At 45.8% G+C, this 22,176-nt stretch overlaps 1 non-coding gene across 1 annotated transcript; it reads left to right on the top strand.

The window, feature by feature from the left end:
• Positions 1-2,700: 2,700 nt before the first annotated feature.
• Positions 2,701-2,807, top strand: LOC120646564. The gene has a single exon (XR_005664468.1). It is a non-coding gene; the product is annotated as a small nucleolar RNA R71 (small nucleolar RNA).
• The last annotated feature ends 19,369 nt before the right edge of the window (positions 2,808-22,176 follow it).

Genomic DNA, 22,176 nt, shown 5'->3' with positions numbered 1-22,176 from the left:
TAAACTGTATCTTGGGTGGCATAGAAAAGAAATCTGGATGCATGCCAAACCCAGTAGCCGGATTCCATCCCTTAGGAAAAACGAACGCAGACCCCATCTTACACAGATGTAGCAATAGGTGGTGTAATCGAGTAGATAGGATCTGTTGTAACTGCTGACGCCGTAGTAGCAACCTGTGGTGGGGTTTGACTGTTGCTTGTCCCTGCCTGGCTATTTGGAGCCGATAGAGCTGCTGCCATAGACACCTCCAAGGGAGTATATTGCATCTGATCTGGTTGTATGTAGCAAGGACCCATGCAACCTGGAAACGTGCCTTCAACAAAAGTCTTGACCACCACATTGTGAACTGTATTGCCCATGACTGTTGCACTCTTGATGAAAGCTTGTGCTATAGCTTGGCCAACTGCATCCATCATTTTGTTCTCATGTTGAGCCTCTGTCAATGGCTGGAAAGTTGGAAGATCAAACTTCTTGATCACTTCGCCAGATCTGTTGATGCTGTACGAGTTGAGGCATTCACGTTTGAATTTCCCCACCAGCTCTTCATATTCCTTCTTTTGTTGTTCTTTGAGCTTATCTTTAGTAACAGGAATCTGGTTCTCTTCACTGACCGCAGATTTATCAGTAATGTCCACCATGTTGAAGCTTTCAGTCCCACCAGGCGTGCCAAAAGATGTGTTGATGCAAAAATCAACACACTGGAATCCGAGGGCAAGTGTTCGCCAAGCACGAAAAAGTCAACCAAGCATGCCAGTCAATTTGACCTGAAATTGACAAGGAAGAAAACAGAATCAAATTCGAGAGCGTATCGGCTGGGATTCCGAATGCCTCTCAGATAAGCGTATCGCCAAGCTCTGCCGATACAGAAAGCGACAAAAGGATATTAAATGCAAGCGCGTAGTAAAGGAGTGCGTCGGCAGGATCAGCCAATGCACTAAACAACGAAACCAGCTTTGGGCAGCCGATTTCACATGTATAACAAGATCTAAGCTATGAATGTACAACTTAGATGATGTAAGCTAGAAACAAATCTAAACCAGCTCTTGAGATAACAAAAGTATTACTGCAAAACCTAAAGCCGATCTAGTATGTTTCTAGCGGATAGATCTGATAATGGCAAAAAAGCATAGGAAAACCTACAAATCTAGCCAATATCGATAAATTGTGAATAAATCCAGATGAGACAACAGTGATACGCCCGGAAGTCAAAGCCTAGATAAACTCGATAACTTTTGAAAAGATTTGAACGAAGCCACAGCGATGCGCCCGGTAGCTAAAGCTCAAATATACTCGATAAAACGAAAACTCACCAGCAAACCAAGTTGCTCGAATATGAGGCGTCCTTGATCAACTTGAAAGAACTCATCGAAAAAGAAGAAGAAAAGGCGAAGTCGCCGAAAAGTGCAAAGTAATTGTAAAGTTTATTGTATTGGATGTGTATCAAATTTTTCCGATTCCTTACAACTCATATTTATAGCCTAGTGCTACCGAGTCCTAGCCGATTACGACAAACATTACTTGACTCTAAAGAAAAGACTTACTAAAGATAAACTACTTTAAATATTACAACCGAATCATCAAGATTTTCGTAGAGCCCGGATCCTCTTCTCCTTCCTTGACTTCATCTGCAATCTCCATCGGCCGACTACCAGAACGGGTGGATCAGCATCTTCACAGCATATTCCTCTGGTTCATCGGACGGACTCCCATCGGCCGATTACAATCCTGTATAGCTTTTGGTTTCTTTCAAATCGGCCACCTTCCCTTCATAAAAATCATCTTCCTTGACACATGTCAAAAAATGGTGTCAACACGTGGTAATCCCGTGAAGTTCTAGGGGGTTCCACGGGGTCTTCCTGGGCTGCAATTGTGTTGGAGTCGACAGCCTCCTCCTGCTCTTCTTCTTCACCATGGGCATGGCTGGTGGATACGGCTTTCCGCCGAGTTCCTGCATCCTGTGGGAAAGGTGGCTCCCGTGTGGACTTACCACCACGCGTAGTCACCGCATTAATGTTTTCATTCGAGGGAACTTCCGATTGACCGGGCAGTTTTCCCGTGTTAGCGTTAGGACAGGATGAGGCTAGCTGAGCTACCTGAGTTTCTATCATTTTGTTAAAGCTCAACTGGTTCTTGATAACTGAGCTAAAGCCCTCTTTGTGAGGCCAAGGATTCCAAAACCTTGTCATTAGCAAGAAACTTCTTGCTAATGTGATCATTAATTTTCTTCTGGCCATAAACTAAGTCTTTTAATGAAGGCTGAAAATTATTAAAGTTCATACCTTGCTGATTTCCGAAGGGGAGGTTGGGCTCTGAGTTCCAACCTTGCTGAGGACGGAATCCCGAGTTGGGATTGTTGTTGTTGGTGCCAACGAAGTTCGAGTGCCCAGTCTCGCCACATGTTTCACATGTCATCCGAGACTCCGAAACCTAGTTAGCCGCCATGTGTGGAGATTCCAGTTTCTTCATGAGAAGGTCCATTTTGGCAGCCAGCATATCGACACTGTCGATCTGATACACGCCCCTCGGACGGGCTGGCTGCTTGTCACCTCTCCAACTCTGATTGGAGGCTATCTTGTCAATCAGCGTCTTCGCTCCCGCAACATCGAGAGAGATGAAGGAACCACCCGCTGCTACATCTACGTGGTCCTTGGCTTGCTGATTCAGGCCTGGGAGAAGTTCTGAATGATCAGCCATTCCTCCATGCCGTGGTGTGGGCATGCTTGAATGTATTCCTGTAGACGCTCCCAGGCCTCTGGAATGGTCTCATCCGGTAATTGCTGAATACCGTAGATTCTGTTCTAGAGGGCATTGGTCATGCCCACCGGGAAATACTTGGCCAGGAATGCATTTGAACAAGCTTCCCATGTGTTGAAAGCCTCTTTGTTGGAGTAAAACCACGTCTTGGCCTTCCCGAGCTATGAGAACGAAAATAGCCGAAGGCGGACGACATCCATCGTAGTACCCTTAGGGTTGATGGTGTTACTCACCTCCAGGAAGTTCTGGAGACAGGCATTGGCATCCTCGGATGCATTTCCACAGAACGGACTTGCTTGAATCATGTTCACCAGTCTAGTTTTCAGCTCAAAGCTGTCATTCCCGGCTTGTTCTTGGTTCAATCCAGTGAGCATGTGGCTACTGGACGGGGCTGAGAACTGACTAAGAGACTTCTGAGCCATGGGTGATGCGGCTGAAGTGGATGGCAAACTGATAGGCCAAGTAAGTCTTTTATGAGGTGGGATGACGCGGTGTCTCACGTTTCTCCCGATTCTTTCTGGATTCGGATTGAAGTTACTTGGTAGGTCGAAACCGGTCATGTACTGCTCTGCAACAATAAAAAAGATAGAGAGAGCAATGGTAAGCCCGCTAAGATTAGCGGTGATAAACTAGTAAGGTCTATAATACTATTTACGATATCTTTAGCCAATTGCTTCCCCGGCAACGGCACCAGAAATGCATGTTGGCGTTTCTTATGCCCCAAAAGAATGTTAATTCCGCAAGCACACAGAATCACCGCTGTAGCACTTCACCATGGAGTACTCTAGGCTATCGTATTTTTCCTCAGGGAAGCACTATAGTAAAGATTATCGTAAATCGAATGATAACCGTACTAGCTTAATCAACCAACTAACTAGACGGGGGGTAAGCCAGAAAAAGATAAGATATGATAAATGGCCAGTCTATGACCAAATGACACACGGAGGCTCAAATCCTTAGAGAGGTGGCAGCTGGGAGGACAACGAGCGAGATAAGATACCTGATACACTTCTGAACTATCGAGCTAGCCTCTCTAGATCAGACTAACTATCTAACTAATCTTCGGGAGGGTAGAACTTACATCGACAGCCTCAGGGAAGGACTCAGAATGGGATGAGAACGGAGTCCAATGACAGTTGGCACTACTGCTATGAAAACACCGAACGTGATGGACTTTGAGGGACGGACAGGGCTGTCACCACCTGCCGCCTACCACAATGGTACTGTGGGGTGGAACACACTTTCTAGCTAACACTAAGCTCAGACACCTTCGAGAGAAATCCCCCTCAACCTAGAGCACTAACTTGAGATACTCTAGTCCGGGCGAGAAAACCCGTAAGATAAGTTTCTGACTATCAGAGAGATAACTTAGCCTAAGCTAAAGGATACAACTTCCGCGCTCGAGCTAAACACTCAGACTCGAGAGGATAAAATAAAGTGGAAAGTAAAGTTGACTCAGAAAAGTAGAGAAGATAACTTATATTGATAACTTCAAAGGAAAGATACAAGAGCTTTACCAGACTTTCGAGAACTCCGGAATCCCGAGCAAGCTCGACTCGACTCTAACTCCCAAACTACTAATCCTACTCTAGAAAGTGAAGAGAGAAATGAGCTCCTAGGTGTGTGTTACAAGTGATGGATGGGGGTTCTATTTATAGCCTTCCATGGTCGGTTCTGAGCAGGTGAAGCACGTTGTAAGCATCTAGGCCCTCAAGGTATGTTTCGGTAATTAATGACAACCATTAATGTGACTAATGAGTTTGTGCAGCTTAATAGATCTTTATCGCTCATTTGGTCATATGTCAAAAGAGGCCCCTAAATTTCATTATTCAAAAAGGCGATCTCGGTATTCAACTCAATTATATGTCAAGACTAAGGATCTTTCTAGTCCTAAGTGTCATAAGGTTGAGAAGGACACTTAGGTTAGTATGGGTTTTATAGTTTTGTAGTGATCGCACTATTAAGAGGGGTTAAGGTCAAGTAACTTGAGCATGGACATGGTCATTTGAAAATGGATGCACACTATGGTCACTCAGGTTCCTAGAAGTTTAAATAAGTGGTTTTCAACTTATATCTCAAGAATATTTGGATTTCATTCAAGACTCAAATCAGAAAAGGCAAAATCAGAAAAAGTCTTTAACACCGGTTTAACCGACGCTTCCAATTTTCTATACGTCAGTTAAACGAAGTCAGCAGAGTCTGGACAAGTCAATACACTGGTTAAACCGACGTGTTTGAATTTAACGTCGGTGCATTAGTCCAGAGTTGGTTTTTCCAGGGTACTTCAAGTTTTATACACCGGTTAAACCGACGCTATTTGAAATGGGACGTCGGTGCAATTGATCAGTGAGATGGTTTTTTCAAGGATTTCAGAAGTTGTACTCACCGGTTAAACCGACGATAGGTTTGAGTTAACGTCGGTGCAGTTGTCCAGACACTTGGTTTTTCAGTTGATCAGTGGACAACTACACTCACCGGTTAAACCGATGATACGTTGGTTAATCTGCCCAAGTTGTAACGGCTAGTTTTCAGAAGGGGCAGTTTACATTCATCGGTTAAACCGACGCTGGCTATTGGAGGATCGTCGGATTAACCGGCGCTACGCAGTTTTCTGGCAGCTTTTCTCCAACGGCTCTATTTGTGAGAGCTGCCTATATATACCCCTCCAATGGGTCATTTCGCACACTCTTAACACCAGGCAACATTCAAACACATATACCTTGTTGAGAGCCACCTTGAGCTTCATCATTCACACATATTGTTCATTCAATCAATCAAGAAGCAAGATTAAGGACTTGAGTAGAGAGAAGCTTGTGTGCATCCGTTCTTGGTGATCGGTTCTTGCTCAAGTGAAGGCCTTAGCTTGTTACTCTTGGTGATTGGCATCACCTAGGCGATCTTGGTGATTGAGGTGTTTCTCGCGGAGCTTGCCAAGAATTGTGGGAGCCCGGAAAAGAAGATTGTATGTGGCTTGATCTCCACCACGCCGTGATGGTGAACGGAGACTCTTAGTGAGCGCCCTCGTCTCGGTGACTTGGGAGGTGACAAGACTCTTTGTGAGTGTCACAACGTGGATTAGGGGTGTGTGCCAACACATCGATACCACGGGAAAAAATCCGGTCGTCTCTTGTCCACTCTCTTTATTCAAGCATTTTCTTTCATACAATTTATTCTTGTGCTTGACTTAGAGATCATAACTTAGCCCTACCTTGCTAGGCTTTACTTCTCGTTTTATCTCTCTTAGCTTGTGTAGGTAGTTTAGTTATCCGGTTGGTGAATTGGTGCCTTACTAGTATTGCATAGATTAAGGTTGCTTTATTGTGTTTTAGAAATTGAAAAAGGCCCAATTCACCCCCCCTCTTGGTCCATCGATCCTTTCAATTGGTATCAGAGCCTCGTTGCTCATTTGGATCATTAGGCTTCACCGCCTAGAGCTATGGCCAAGATGGGTGGTTCGCCGCCTCACTTCGAGGGCAAGAACTTTGCTTATTGGAAAGTTCGCATGGCCGCATACCTTGATGCGATTGCCCCCGAAGTGTGGTTGGCAACTAAGACTGGGTTCACCGGAACTCCCACCACCGAACAACTAAAGTGGAATGCTAAGGCTAGAAATGCAATTTTCGAAGCCATTAGTGAGGAAGTCTTTGCTAGAGTAAATGGCATGGACTTAGCAAGTGATATTTGGAAAGAGCTCATTGAAATTCATGAAGGTTCCACTAAAGTTCATGAGCAAAAATATCACTTGTTTAGAGCTAAGTATGATTCTTTTAAAATGCTAGCTCATGAAAAATGCAATGATATGTATTCCCGCTTGAGTGTCATTGTCAAGCACATTAATGCTCTTGAAGTTTCTAAAATTGATAGTGGCTCCATCAACCGCAAGATTCTCATGCTCCTTCCGAAGCCCAAGTACAATATTATCAATGCTATGCTTCAAAAGGAGAATCTTGATACAATGGAAGTAGGAGAGCTTGTGGGCGAAATTCGTGCTCATGAAATGAGTATCCTTGGTATGTCCGAAGAACCAACTTCAAGAAAATCAATTGCTCTAAAGACCAAGGCAAATAAATCCCGCAAGCTCAAGATGATCAAGCAAGAATCAAGCTCAAGCGAGGAAGAAGATGATCATCATGAAAGCTCATCCGATGTTGAAGATGATGGAGAACTTGCTCTCATGATGAGAAAGTTCACACGCTTGAATGACAAGATCAATAAGAAGGGCTTCAACTTTGACTCTAAAAGAAAAATGTTCCGGCCATTGGATGTCAAGAACAAAATTTGCTACAACTGTGGAGAAAAAGGTCACATCCGTCCAAATTGCCCCAAGCCGGACAAAAGAGACAAGAATAACAAGAGCAAGCATCGCCATGATTCAAGCGATGATGAAGAAGAAGAAAGGAAGAACAAAAACAAGAAACTTGGGAAGAAAAAGAGCCATGACAAGAAGACCAATCTCTTCCCAAAGAAGAAAGGGCACACCAAGAGAAGCTTCTTGGTGGAAAAACAAGAGTGGGTGACTGATGTCTCATCAAGCGAAGATTCAAGTGATGAAGAAGACATAGTCACCATCGCCCTCACAAGAACCATCACTACCTCCACCTCCAATGTGCCTCATGGCCAAAGGTAACTCTAAGGTATGTGAGAGTGAAGATGATAGTGATGATGAGCTTGACCCTAATGAGTTTGCTAACCTCATTAATGAGTATACATCCGTTATCAAGAGGGAAAAGGGCAAAGTCAAGGTTCTTGAGAGCACTCGTGCCAAGTTAGAGTTTGCCCACTCCGATTTGCTTGGCAAGTACAATGACTTGCTCAAAAAGCACAATGAGTCACTTGTACTTACTAAGCAAGTTGAAGAGAGCCACAAAAAGCTTAAACATGAGCATAGGGAGTTGGCTCACAAGTATCAAGAACTTGAATTTGCCTATGAAGCAATTGACCCAAGTCTTGAGAACTTTGCTCATGAAACTATTGAGAAGGTCAATGCTTCTACTTCATGTGATGACCTACTCATTAATGCAAATGCTACTAATGCTTTGTCCGAGCTTGCACCTTCTAGGGAAAAAGAATTGATGGATCAAGTGGCAAGCCTCAAGAGTAGTGTGGAGAAGCTCTCAAGAGGAGAATACATCCACAAGGAGATTCTCTTCAACAATGCCCGTGACTATGGCAAGAGAGGTCTTGGTTCATTTCCGGAGCCAAACATAGCTACTACTCCTTCTCCGGAGTCAAAGAAGAAGCTCCCCAAGCAACTTTGGGTCCCAAAAGCTCTTGTCACACATGTGCAAGGCCCAAAGCTTGTTTGGGTTCCTAAAACTCAACAATGATTCTCATGTGTGTAGGTGAACTACAAAGCCGGTGGAAAACATTGGGTACTTGATAGCGGTTGCTCTCAACACATGACAGGCAATGATAGCATGTTCACCACTCTTGAAGACCCTAGAGATCATGAACATGTCACCTATGGTGATAATTCAAGGGGAAAAGTTTTAGGTTTGGGTAGAATAGCAATTTCTAAAGATTTATCCATTTCTAATGTCTTGTTTATAGAAGCACTTAGTTTTAATCTCATTTCTATTGCTCAATTGTGTGATCTTGGACTAACGTGTGCCTTTGACAAGAATGATGTTGTAGTAACTCATGAAGAAGACAAGTCATTGGTATTCACGGGGTTTAGGCATGGCAACATCTATTTGGTGGATTTCTCTTCAAAGCAAACAACCTCCATGACATGCCTCTTCACCAAGTCTTCTCTTGGGTGGCTTTGGCATAGAAGAATTGCTCATATTGGCATAATCAATCTCAAGAAAGCCCACAAGTGAGGGATGATCACCGGCTTGAAGGACGTTACTTTTGACAAGAACAAGTTATGCAAAGCATGTCAAGCCGGAAAACAAGTTGTAACACATCATCCCATCAAAACGATGTTGTCTATCTCCAAGCCGCTCGAGCTACTTCACATGGATCTCTTTGGTCCAACTACATACAAGAGCATTGGTGGTAACCTCTATTGCCTAGTTATCGTTGATGATTTTTCACGTTACACTTGGGTCATGTTTCTAGGCGATAAGGGTGAAACTCCGGAAATCTTCAAGACTTTTGCAAGAAGAGCTCAAAGGGAGTACAACTCCCTAATTGTGAAGATCCGGAGTGACAATGGCACCGAGTTCAAGAATATGAAGATTGAAGAATGGTGCGATGAAGAGGGCATCAAGCATGAGTTCTCCGCCACCTACACGCCTCAACAAAATGGAGTGGTGGAAAGAAAGAACAAGACACTCATCACCCTAGCAAGAGCAATGTTGGATGATTATGGCACGTCCGAGAAGTTTTGGGCGGAAGCAATCAACACGGCGTGTCATACATCCAACCGAGTGTATCCCCACCGGCTCCTCAAGAAAACTCCATATGAGCTCATCACCGGGAGGAAACCAAATATATCCTACTTTCGAGTCTTTGGTTGCAAATGCTTCATTTATAAGAAGAAAAGGCTCGGTAAGTTTGAGAGTAGATGTGATGAAGGTTTCTTTCTTGGTTATGCATCAAACTCCAAAGCATATAGAGTATTCAATCAAACCTCCGGGTTAGTTGAAGAAACATGTGATGTGGAGTTTGATGAATCTAATGGCTCCCAAGAGGAGGTTGTTGGCTATGACAATGTAGGTGATGATAAGATTGATGAAGCTTTGAAGAAGATGTCCATTGGGGATATCAAGCCGGAAGAGGTGCATGAAGGCAATGATCAAGGGGGAGGACCTTCCTCGTCTACACCAAGCACCTCCACGGCACCCCAAGTGGATGAAGTTCAAGAAAAAGATGATCCACTACCTCAAGAAGATGTGCCAACACCAACACCCCAAGTCCAAGAACAAGAAGAGCAAAGTGATCCACCCCAACAAGCATCCACTCAAGCACCGCTAGTGAAGCATGGTCGCATTTCCAAGGATCATCCAATTGGTCAAATCATTTGTAGTCCTTCCAAGGGAGTAAGAACTCGCTCCAAGCATGCTTCATTTTGCGAATATTACTCGTTTGTTTCTTGTATTGAACCCACTAGCATAGAGGAAGCGCTTGAGGACTCGGATTGGGTGATGGCCATGCAAGAAGAATTAAACAACTTCACCCGCAATGAAGTTTGGGTCCTCGAAGCTCCTCCGAAAGACAAGAACATCATTGGCAGCAAGTGGGTCTTTCGAAACAAGCAAGATGAACATGGGGTGGTGATACGCAACAAAGCAAGACTTGTGGCAAAAGGGTTTTCTCAAGTCGAAGGTTTGGATTTTGGTGAAACTTTTGCTCCGGTCGCAAGACTTGAAGCTATCCGTATCCTTCTTGCTTACTCTTCACATCATAACATTAAGTTGTATCAAATGGATGTGAAAAGTGCTTTCTTAAATGGCGTAATTAACGAACTTGTTTATGTTGAGCAACCTCCCGGGTTTGAAGATCCGAGGAATCCTAACCATGTTTATAGGTTGTACAAGGCACTCTATGGGCTCAAACAAGCTCCAAGGGCTTGGTATGAGAGGCTTCGTGACTTCCTAATCATGCAAGGCTTCAAGATCGGGAGGGTGGACACCACATTGTTCACAAAAGACGTCAACGGGGATCTTTTCATTTGTCAAATTTATGTTGACGATATTATCTTTGGCTCAACTAACGATTCACTAAGCCATGAGTTTGCTACCATGATGTCTAGGGAATTCGAGATGTCCATGATTGGCGAATTGATCTTCTTCCTTGGTTTTCAAGTCAAACAAATGAAGGAAGGGACATTCATCCATCAAGAAAAGTATACTAAAGATATCTTGAAGAAGTTCAAGATGGATGAGTGCAAGCCAATAAAGACCCCCATGGCAACCAATGGGCATCTCGACTTGGATGTGGACGGTAAATCGATTGATCAATCCCTCTATCGTTCTATGATAGGGTCCTTGCTTTACCTTACCGCATCTAGGCCCGATATAATGTTTAGTGTGTGCTTGTGTGCCCGCTTTCAAGCTAACCCAAAGGAATCACACCTTTCGGCTGTGAATAGGATCCTTCGGTATCTCAAGCACACCCCTAGCATAGGCTTGTGGTACCCCAAAGGCGCTAGCTTAGATCTCTTGGGATACTCGGATTTGGATTTTGCCGGAAGCCGTGTGGATCGCAAGAGTACCTCCGGGGGTTGCCACTTGCTTGGGCGTTCTCTAGTTTCTTGGTCGAGTAAGAAGCAAAATTCCGTGGCTTTGTCCACCGCGAAAGCGGAATATATAGTGGCCGGTGCATGTTGTGCCCAAATCCTATATATGAAGCAAACCCTTTTGGACTTTGGTGTGAAACTAGATAGGATCCCACTCCTTTGTGACAATGAAAGTGCCGTAAAAATTGCCAAGAATCCGGTTCAACACTCTCGCACAAAGCACATTGATATTCACCATCACTTCTTGCGTGATCACGAAGCCAAAGGAGACATATCTCTTTAAGGTGTTAGATCCGAGGAGCAATTGGCGGATATTTTCACAAAACCTTTAGACGAGAGTACCTTTGTTAGGCTAAGGAATGAGCTTAATGTGCTAGATGCGGCAAACGTCATGTAAGTTGCAATGTCATATAGAAAAATGCATACATATAGGACACTTGTCTAACCATGGTAAGATAGTGGTGAGCAAGGGTTTAGCTAGAGGTGGTGGTCCATTTGTTTACCTCTAGGCTTGAAGAAAGGCTCATCATGAAGAAGCTTCCCGTGGGTTCAAACTTGACAAGTAGATCTTAATTTCTTGTTATGCATTTCTTGTCATATAGATGTGCACTTCATGTTTACTTTACTTTCGCATGTGGTTGTAGCTTGCACCATCATTGCATGCGTAAGGGTCACAAAGGAGATCACTTGATGAAAATGAGACTTGTTTCATATACAATATCTTAATTCATGAAAAGTGAAAAGAGCAAAGTGTTAGGTGCGTTATTGCCTAGTGAGCAATGTCATGATGAGTTTGAAGCTTTCTATCTTCAATATTCCTATGACATGGCTCATACATTTTATTTGGCGCTTTGTCTCGCTTTGCGGCTTCTCCAAGTGTTTGAAAAGAAAATTCTTTAAGCTTGTGTGCTATCCTTTTTGCTTTGAGGGGTAAAGTCGCCTATGCAAGTCCATTAACTTGAGCTTAGTTGAATCTTAAAAGTTTATTGGACTTCGCATAGAAGAGTGAGCTGAGTGAGGGGTTTTTGGCTTCACCGGTTAAACCGACGCTCAATGGATCTATACCCATCGGTTTAACCGGCGTTACTAAAGTTGTGTCTCAGCTCAGGCAGTTTTAGGCGTTTAACCGGCGTATACAAAAGTGACAGCATCGGATCAACTGGTGAACGTAACACAGTTTTGACCTATCAATCAACCGGTGTTAGCAGCAATCAACCGGCGAGTTCAATTTGCATATCGTCGGTTCAACCGGCGTTCAGATGGATTTCTGCAGGAGTCTCGGGTGAACTAAACCGACGCAATCAACCGGCGTTCAAACCCTATGCGTCGGATCGACCGGCGTTAAGGAATTTCGCGGGGCCCACTTGTCATATATATCTCTCGCCCGCGTACTCTGGCTCTTTCTCTGTTCTCCCTTCACGCCGCCACCCGACTCGAACCGCCGCGCTGCCTTCGCCGTTCCACGCAGCCGCCGCCGCCCGCTCCACTTGCCGCCGGCCCGAGCCATCGCCACCGCACACCATCCTCGCCGCCGCGCGCCCACACCGTAGCACATCCAGCGCCGCCCGCGTGCGCCACCCACCTGCGTCGCCCGCGCGCACGTCCGCCGCCACACGCCGCCTCCACACGCTAAGAACCACAACTTCCACACGTAGTGCAGCCCACGCAGCCGCGCCTCCACTCCGTTCACACCGCAGCCGCTCCGCGCTCACCAGGTGTTCGAGGCTTTGCCTGATAGAGATGGGTCGCGAGAAGAGAAAGGGAAAGGAAGTCGTTGTCGAGAAGCCTGTCCGCAAGCGGACTCGCGCAGAGAGAGAGGCCGTGAGGGCCGAGATGGTGGCCAAGGCCGTCGAGGAGCAGGCGTCAGGCCGTGCTCGCCCGTTCGCGATCAGGGATCCGCCAGCCAGAGGCAGAGGCAGAGGCCGAGGTATGGGCCGAGTCAGAGGTGCCAGGGCCACCAGAGCCACGACTGAGGTAGCAGCAGAGTCAGATCACTCAGATACAGCTGCAGATTCAGATTCAGAGGCAGAGCAGTCTGAGCAGTCTCAGGGACAGAGCACACACGAGTCACCGACTCTACGACGGTCTGGCCGCACTCGGCTGACGTCCCTAGCCGCAGAGACTTCGCCAGCGACCGAGCGTCGCACTGGACCGAGGACGCGAGGAGGTCACTAGCCACAGGAGCCTCGCAGGTCCGCAACAGCAGCAGCTCGTAGAGCCGAGGCCCTAGAGGCCGAGCGCGCAGTGTTCCGTATGGACACTGTTGTGCGTCTGGAGCCAGGTGTGCTGCTCTAGAACTTGACCAAGGCCAATGCGGCGAAGGTCAAGAGGCTCAGGTGGAGTGTTCAGGAGGAGGACTGGTTTCCCGTGACTCGTGACAGCAGGGTCGACCGTAGGTTCTGGACGCTTCTTCAGGCCAGTTTCTACAAGACCCACTAGAGGCGGGGCCACAGGATCTTCCCACATAGAGTGCTTGACTGGGTGTTACTGAGGACAGCCGTAGGGGGAGCAGACGTTAGAGAGCACTTCGCTCACTTCAGGGGCCTGCCCAGTTTACTCCAGATCGAGCAGAACAGATATATAGAGGACTGGGTCAGAGTGTTCTACGCCACAGCCTAGATCGCTCCCGAGCGTAGAGCAGTACACTTCGTGTTTGGAGGCCAGGTCTTTGGTCTGTCCAGGGCTACTATAGCAGGGATTGTCGGAGTTGACTTGGTTGACGTCTCCCTGCACGAGATGGTTTACGGAGATGCAGATCCACCGCGCAGAGCTATGATTGGCGGGATTGCACCTTCTCACGAGGCGATCTCTCAGTGCTTCCGCCAGTCGTTCCCTGCCTCCTACGCCAGAGTTCCCAGCCTGCTGACCCCAGAGGCATACGCAGTACACATGGCACTCCGGAGGACTTTGCTACCGAGGAGTGGCTACCCAGAGGGGTTTACAGGACTGCAGCAGCTCCTGCTTCTACACATCCTCACTCACGAGCCGTTTGACATAGTTGACTTTATTCTGGCTTAGATAGAGGATGTGATCACAGACGGGATGGGTGTGGTGCGATAGTTTCCCTATGCGCACTGGATTAGCTATATATGTTCTATGATTGTGCCAGCAGAGTCACCCATCAGCGCTCCTTACCGTCACGATGAGGCCCCCAGGTTCCCGGTGTACCGACCCACTGCACCACAGGACCGGCGGAGGGGCAGACAGGCAGAGAGAGCTGCCATGGCACAGTTGTCGCTTGAGGCACAGGCCCGAGTGGCACAGGAGGATGAGGCACTGCTAGCTGCTGAGGCCCAGCTTCCCGGAGGAGATGATGAGATACACTGGTCTAAGCTTGAGTCAGACTCCTCCGAGGACGTCGAGTACTTCCCTGCAGCAGCCCCAGCTAGTCACGACCATGAGGCAGGAGGGTCTAGAGAGCCAGCCCCAGAGTCAGCCGCTATTGCTACAGTCTCTGAGTCCCGGTGTCTTAGCCGTCCGAGCTCACCGCACTTCTACAGCAGCTCGTGACTCAGCAGAGAGAGGACCGGCTTGCACAGGAGGAGGCCAGGAGAGCCCATGAGGCTCAGCTTGCTGCTATACAGAGGGAGGCCGCCCGAGAGCGGGCTGCGACCGAGGAGCGTTTTGTCGGGCTTATTGATAGAGTCTCTCAGAGGACAGACACTCAGTTCCAGCAGATGCAGCAGGGCATGATGGCGATGTTTGGGATGATCTCACAGCTTTACTCTCACACCGGACTCGCCCCGCAGCAGCCAGGACTTCAGGGTGTTGCAGCACCTCAGCTTGCGGTCACACCAGCTCCTCCTCCAGTTACTACTGCAGCTCCTACTCTCTCGACGACACCGGAGACCACGTTCTCGATGTCAGCACTTCTTGGGTCTGCCGGTCATCCGCTGTTCTCACCACTGCCAGCGACTACACTCTTCCAGGACTCACCGTCGACAGTCGCTCTCCCCGTCGTTCCACAGACACTACTTTCAGGGGGAGGAGGAGAGGGGTCCTTACTTCAGCAGTCGACACAGCCGGTAGCTTCAGCACTCACTACTTCAGATGTTGACACTTCTTCTGCTGAGCCGGTTACCACGTCTACGGACCCTCTTCCAGGCAGTGCTAGCACGAGAGCCTCTACCACAGCTACACCCCCAGTCACTTCAGATCCAGCAGGCAGTTCTGACCAGCAGCTCCCGTCTGTCACCGAGGGTGCACCGTCCGATGACGACGACGACGATGACCCAAACCGCTTCCTCGCCATGCCGCGACAGCCGGATCAGTAGCTCGCCTTTTTGGTGCTTTGACGCCAAAGGGGGAGAGAGTCAGGGGGAGGGTAGAGATAGAGAGAGCTCGTAGTTATCAGGACTTTGATGTTTTTATATCTCATTTGGTGTTAATTCATGGATATGTACATTTGACGCTTGAGTATGCTGTGGTTTGAGACATATCTATGGATTTCGTTTGAGCCGTTGAGCTCTTTGGTCCTTTTTTTTCGAGTTTGCTTGTGTTTATCCTGTTTTATCTTTCTCGCTCTCTCGTTATTTATGTTTGTGTTGTCATCAATCACCAAAAAAGGGGAGATTGTAAGCATCTAGGCCCTCAAGGTATGTTTCGGTAATTAATGACAACCATTAATGTGACTAATGAGTTTGTGCAGCTTAATAGATCTTTATCGCTCATTTGGTCATATGTCAAAAGAGGCCCCTAAATTTCATTATTCAAAAAGGCGATCTCGGTATTCAACTCAATTACATGTCAAGACTAAGGATCTTTCTAGTCCTAAGTGTCATAAGGTTGAGAAGGACACTTAGGTTAGTATAGGTTTTATAGTTTTGTAGTGATCGCACTATTAAGAGGGGTTAAGGTCAAGTAACTTGAGCATGGACATGGTCATTTGAAAATGGATGCACACTATGGTCACTCAGGTTCCTAGAAGTTCAAATAAGTGGTTTTCAACTTATATCTCAAGAATATTTGGATTTCATTCAAGACTCAAATCAGAAAAAGTCTTTAACACCGGTTTAACCGACGCTTCCAATTTTCTATACATCGGTTAAACGAAGTCAGCAGAGTCTGGACAAGTCAATACACCGGTTAAACCGACGTGTTTGAATTTAACGTCGGTGCATTAGTCCAGAGTTGGTTTTTCCAGGGTACTTCAAGTTCTATACACCGGTTAAACCGACGCTATTTGAAATGGGACGTCGGTGCAATTGATCAGTGAGATGGTTTTTTCAAGGATTTAAGAAGTTGTACTCACCGGTTAAACCGACGATAGGTTTGAGTTAACGTCGGTGCAGTTGTCCAGAGACTTGGTTTTTCAGTTGATCAGTGGACAACTACACTCACCGTTTAAACCGATGATACGTCGGTTAATCTGCCCAAGTTGTAACGGCTAGTTTTCAGAAGGGGCAGTTTACATTCATCGGTTAAATCGAGGCTGGCTATTGGAGGATCGTCGGATTAACCGGCGCTACGCAGTTTTCTGGCAGCTTTTCTCCAACGGCTCTATTTGTGAGAGCTGCCTATATATACCCCTCCAATGGGCCATTTCGCACACTCTTAACACCAGGCAACATTCAAACACATATACCTTGTTGAGAGCCACCTTGAGCTTCATCATTCACACATATTGTTCATTCAATCAATCAAGAAGCAAGATTAAGGACTTGAGTAGAGAGAAGCTTGTGTGCATCCGTTCTTGGTGATCGGTTCTTGCTCAAGTGAAGGCCTTAGCTTGTTACTCTTGGTGATTGGCATCACCTAGGCGATCTTGGTGATCAAGGTGTTTCTCCCGGAGCTTGCCAAGGATTGTGGGAGCCCAGAGAAGAAGATTGTACGTGGCTTGATCTCCACCACACTGGGATGGTGAACGGAGACTCTTAGTGAGCGCCCTCGTCTCGGTGACTTGGGAGGTGACAAGACTCTTTGTGAGTGTCACAACGTGGATTAGGGGTGTGTGCCAACACATCGATACCACGGGAAAAAATCCGGTCGTCTCTTGTCCACTCTCTGTATTCAAGCATTTTCTTTCATGCAATTTATTCATGTACTTGACTTAGAGATCATAACTTAGCTCTACCTTGCTAGGCTTTACTTCTCGTTTTATCTCTCTTAGCTTGTGTAGGTAGCTTAGTTATCCGGTTGGTGAATTGGTGCCTTACTAGTATTGCATAGGTTAATGTTGCTTTATTGTGTTTTAGAAATTGAAAAAGGCCCAATTCACCCCCCCTCTTGGTCCATCGATCCTTTCACACGTGACGTCGGTTGGAGGCGGTTGTGATAGTTGAGCTTAACTTCCACGCGAAGTCGGGGCCTGGGTGGCTGCAAGGTGGGGCCGTCCGGCCTCTCCTAGGCCGGCCGGCCTAGGAGTGTAGCCATCTGGCCACCTCCTTCGCGTGAACATCTGTGATTTCCTCCTGGAGTCGGTGTAGCTTGCGTTGCCCGAACATAGACAAGGCCAGGCTGGCCGGCCTAAGGTTGGCCAGCCGGCCTCTCTCTGGCTCGTGCTGGCCCTCCGTTCCACCGACGTTGTGTATGGACGCTTGTGATTTTCTAGGGAAGTGGATCGATGACATGGACATGTCTTTGCACTGAATGGTGGGTCCTTTGATCCTTGTGCAAGCCTTTCAGTCCACTCGATCAAACCGACATCCAATCCTTGCCTCAGATACATTTGAGTACATGATAGTGCCCCTGGATCAAAGATGTGGTAGGGTTTGTAGAGGTGCCAGGCCGGCCGGCCTAGGAGAGGCCGGTCGGCCTGGGATTTTGCCCAGTTTCGTCCCCTTTTGGCATGTGTTCTCCTGAAATCAAAACTTATCCAAAACTTATGGAACTTATTAGAATTAAATAAAATATGAATGGAACATAGTGTAAAGCTCGATTTATTTCCGAGAAGTTGACGGCCAGAATGTGAAATAATGGCCGTCAACAGTAGACCGGTCACGCCAGTCCAACCCTAGGTTGTGAGATCTTCCAAAATATCCAACAAAAGTGTTTTGATCTTCTAGGAACAAGTTCTACCAGAGGGAATTCAAATCTACGGCCTAAATAAGTAAATTGAGTGAGAACAAGCTATAGAGTACCTTTTGAATGAGATTTCGAAAGGGAAAACGAAGAACCGGCTTGGGAAAGCGGTCAGGCCGGTGGAGTGATCCAAATCCCCAAAGGTATCGCCTTCTCCTTGGTTGAAACTCGAGATCGCCAATGGGGGCGCCTTGTGCGTGAGGGAGAGAGAGGCACGGTGAAAGGAGGAAGGAGGTTCCGGTGGAGGGGTAAAAATGAGATTCTTTCACTGTTTAACCCGTGAGGGAGGTAAAAGGTAACTACCAGGGTCGACCGGTTGGTCAGACCGGTTGCCCCCTGGCAGCCAGGAGTTGAAGTCCAAAACGATGTTTCTCTTAGGAGAATTTTGAGATAAGTTCTAGTCCATGAAACTTGATAGATGTAGATGATAATTCCATTGTTCCAAGTTTTTCTTGATACTTCCAAGAGAATGAGAGAGAGAGAGAGATTTTGATTTTGTGGACTTAAGTTAGTTGCACGATTTGTGACTAGCCAATAATCAATCAAGTAAAACAATAGTCATAAATGGCTCAATTGGGTCACAAAGACCAAAATCCAGCTTCTATCATATACACTCACACTTCCTATCATGCTATTGGAAATTTGAAAGAAACTATCCTATGCCACACAAGACATGAAAATGCACACACTAGCAAGATAGTATGGCCTAGATGCACAAAGGTAAAACATGTATTCAAGAGGACATACCTTTGAAATTTAGTCAAGATTCATGTGCAACTTTAAATATTAAATCCAACTTTTTTTTCTTGAATTTTTAATTTGGTCACAAAACAAGAAAGCAAACAAGGTTAATTGCACATGCCCTCACTTTCACTTTAGTGATCCTTTTGATGTGGGAAGAATTAGGATCATTAAAGACGAATCCTCACAATATAGGCTAAATTCCTTAATTCTTAGTGCACATGTATGAATATATGGAAGGCAAGCTCATATGCACTAATTTGGTCGATTAAGTCCATCTCAAGGAATTTAAACTATATTATGGAGAGTAGCTATGCAAAGATTAGTAACAAACCAAATAACAAAATAGGAGTGTTACCACTTTTCACTTTAGAGCACATCATAGCATACTTCAAATTTGAGAGTTTTCTAACTCTCTTCAATGAGACTACAAATTCACTAGAAGAAAATGTTAGTCCCAAATTGACACAAATTTGAGAATAAGCTCCCCCTTAAATAGTGCTTAAAATTTTGAATATCTTACATGCAAAGCACTTTATCCGATTAGGGACATGAGAAGACTTATTCACGCATTTGGTCAAAGCACACACAAATAATATTCAATAATAGAAATTGTGCTTGAGTTGCTTACTATCACTTTGAATGTACCCAAAATGTGTCAAGAGTGAGAATATACTTCAATATGCTCTTGATGATCATTTTTCTCACATCCACAACACCACTGGACTGCTCTGTGCCAGACCGGTCAGACCGGTCTATCCAAAGACAGCCGTAGCCAGATCATCCGGGTTGGGACCAGATCTTCCGACATATTTTAGAGGCAAACCGGCAGATGGACCAGATCATCCGACCTAGGATCAGATCATCCGACCCTGTACAGTATCAACTCCAGAACTGTGTTGTTTCCAATGTTTTGTCTTGGTGAATTTCATGATATAATCCTTATTTTCTGCATATCCAAGACAAATTCTCTACTAGTGAGTCATTAAAAGCATCATATGGCACATAGGGATTTAATAACATAGAAAATGATCTTAAGTCACTTTCAAATGTATCACAACAAAAATTATGATACACTTTTGTTCACGAAGAACTGAGAGTGACTCAAGTATGACTGTTAGCACGAGATACCGAGATGTCATTGGAGTAGAGATTTCATCAATTTAGCTTTACACTTGGTTGAATCTTGAGTCATGTCATTTTTGCCACAAACCAAGTCTCCAATGCATTTCCATGATCCTACAAGCTCAGCAAGTACCTTTTGGTACCCAAACCTTGTTGAGTCCATCCAAGTTAGCTACAAGATGCTTAGGAACCCAAATGGCCCTTATGCTAGTTCGAGGAGAGTTAATCACTCTAATAGCACAAGTATCTGCTTGGTCTTTCCTAAGCTTAATGAAATCATAATGAACAAGGTTTAAGTCCAGAGGATTACCTTTGGGACAATTCTTACCTAGGTGCCCTTTTCCTCTACATGTGTAACAAGTGCGATGTTTTACTTTTCTTGACTCAACTTTATTGTTGGCGCCTACCAACATCACCATCGGGAAAGCAGCGATGACGCCCGCATATGCCAATTTTGGGGTGACAGTATTTCATGAACCACGAATAAATCTGCAAGCGCACGGAATACCGTTGTAGCATTTTACCTGGGAGTATACCGGGGTGTCATTTATATATCCGCAGGAAAGGCGGTGAGTGAAGAGATATAGACTAGTTGATGAACTTTATCTAAATTGAATATTCTCATGCATAAACAGGGGTAAGATATATAACATGGTAGGAGATAGTATGACACACACACAAACTATCTTCTTGGATAAATAAATAAAAGAAAAGATAAAAGATGCTCTAGGGCGTGAGCAAGGCAGAAGTTAGAGCTCGAGTCAACTGTGCTAGGCTAGCTATATCTATAATATCTCATTGGTTAGATCGTCAAAAATTAAACTACACAATAGGAAGACCGCTATCGAAGCAACGGGAGGAGCCTGTACACCCCGGCGGCTTTATATACCTCCTACCCCCCATACCGAACGTGGAGGATTACTCGGGCTCGGACAAGGCTGTCACCACCTGCTGGCTACCTTTACAAACCGTGGGTATAGTTGACATCCAGCAACTCTTAGCTAATCTAGACACCATGTCTACACTAGTAAGGGATACTCTAGTGTCCCGCGCGGAGCCCCCACCCTCCGGATGGAAAGACATCACACTAGAGCAAATATATGAATACTGGAGCAGTTGATAGACTTCTAAGCATGATATGTTAACCATCTCAAGCACAGGGCGATCATGCAATGCAAGCATTGAATAATAATGCAACCATATCAAGAAGCATATATCCGATAACTCAGAACATACTTCGAACAGATATCGGTAACCATAGTCTAATTCTATTACAAGCAACCGAATATTACAAGAGAGAGCTAGAGATGAACCTATACCAGACTCTCGAGCAGATCCGGCGACTCGAAGACTCCTAAACTTCTCCTAAACTCCACTAGGCCTAAAGGCTATGAAAGATGAGCAAGAGAGGAGAGGTAAGTGTGGTGTGTGTGTGTGTATTCTATTCTCCACCCCCTTGTATTTATAGCAGGGAGCCATGGGGTGAAGCTCTCCAAACCGACCTAAGGGACCAACCAGGAGATGACACGTGGCTTGGCTAAGGTGGTGGGGCCCACGAGCTAGGTCGGCCGACCTGGTAGACCGGTTGGCCTGCTAGTGGGGCCAACTGCACCCATCTTCTTCTGGCAGGCTGTCCTGGGCCTCCTTGTCTGGTCCACGTTGGTATTGGCTTGTCTTGGCTCGTCTGAATTGGGTTCTTGCATCACTTTTGGTCCATCTGAGCCTGAATCGGCGCTCTGATAATTTTTGTGATTTTATGTCGGGCCAAAGTGTGCTTGCAACCTGCATATTAGCTCCAAAACACAACTTGCATTTTCTAAAAGGTAAAGTGTAGTTTAGGGACTTTATTGGATAAAGATGCGTGTAAGAAATGCAAATTCTCATGATTTTCTGATCAAGTTAATGCCTGGAAATGATCGTTAGTGGACGTCAACAATCATCTCTACAGCTTTGCACTTGCTTCCATTTAGGCATCATCTTTGAACTCATGTCTTGCTTCCTATTGTAGGAGTGAGATTGGGCACACTGGGCACTAACCGGTCTGACCGGTCTAGGATGACCGGTCAGGTCAGACCTAGTCTCCCTTTGCAGAATAGGGCACGCTGCAATGACATGACCTTTTTTCTTTGCATTTGAAGCATGCCCTTGGATTCCATAGAACTTGTGGACTTATGTTCCATGTTTGACTTCTTGAATTGAACAAGGTTTTTCACTCTGGCTCGACCTTGTTGAGAAACCGAGGTAGTGCGGTTTGAACCCTTCTCAAACTTCTTCACCATGTCATCACGGTTATCTTGAGAAGGTTGCACTTGACCTTTGTTTTTCAACTTGGTCATTTCCATCTTTAGCTC

The sequence above is a fragment of the Panicum virgatum genome, chromosome 8K, assembly GCF_016808335.1.
Source record: "Panicum virgatum strain AP13 chromosome 8K, P.virgatum_v5, whole genome shotgun sequence".
In the NCBI taxonomy this organism is placed as follows: Eukaryota; Viridiplantae; Streptophyta; class Magnoliopsida; order Poales; family Poaceae; genus Panicum; species Panicum virgatum.
The sequence above is the reverse complement of the archived record's forward strand: the minus strand, read 5'-3'. Positions and strand labels throughout refer to the sequence as shown.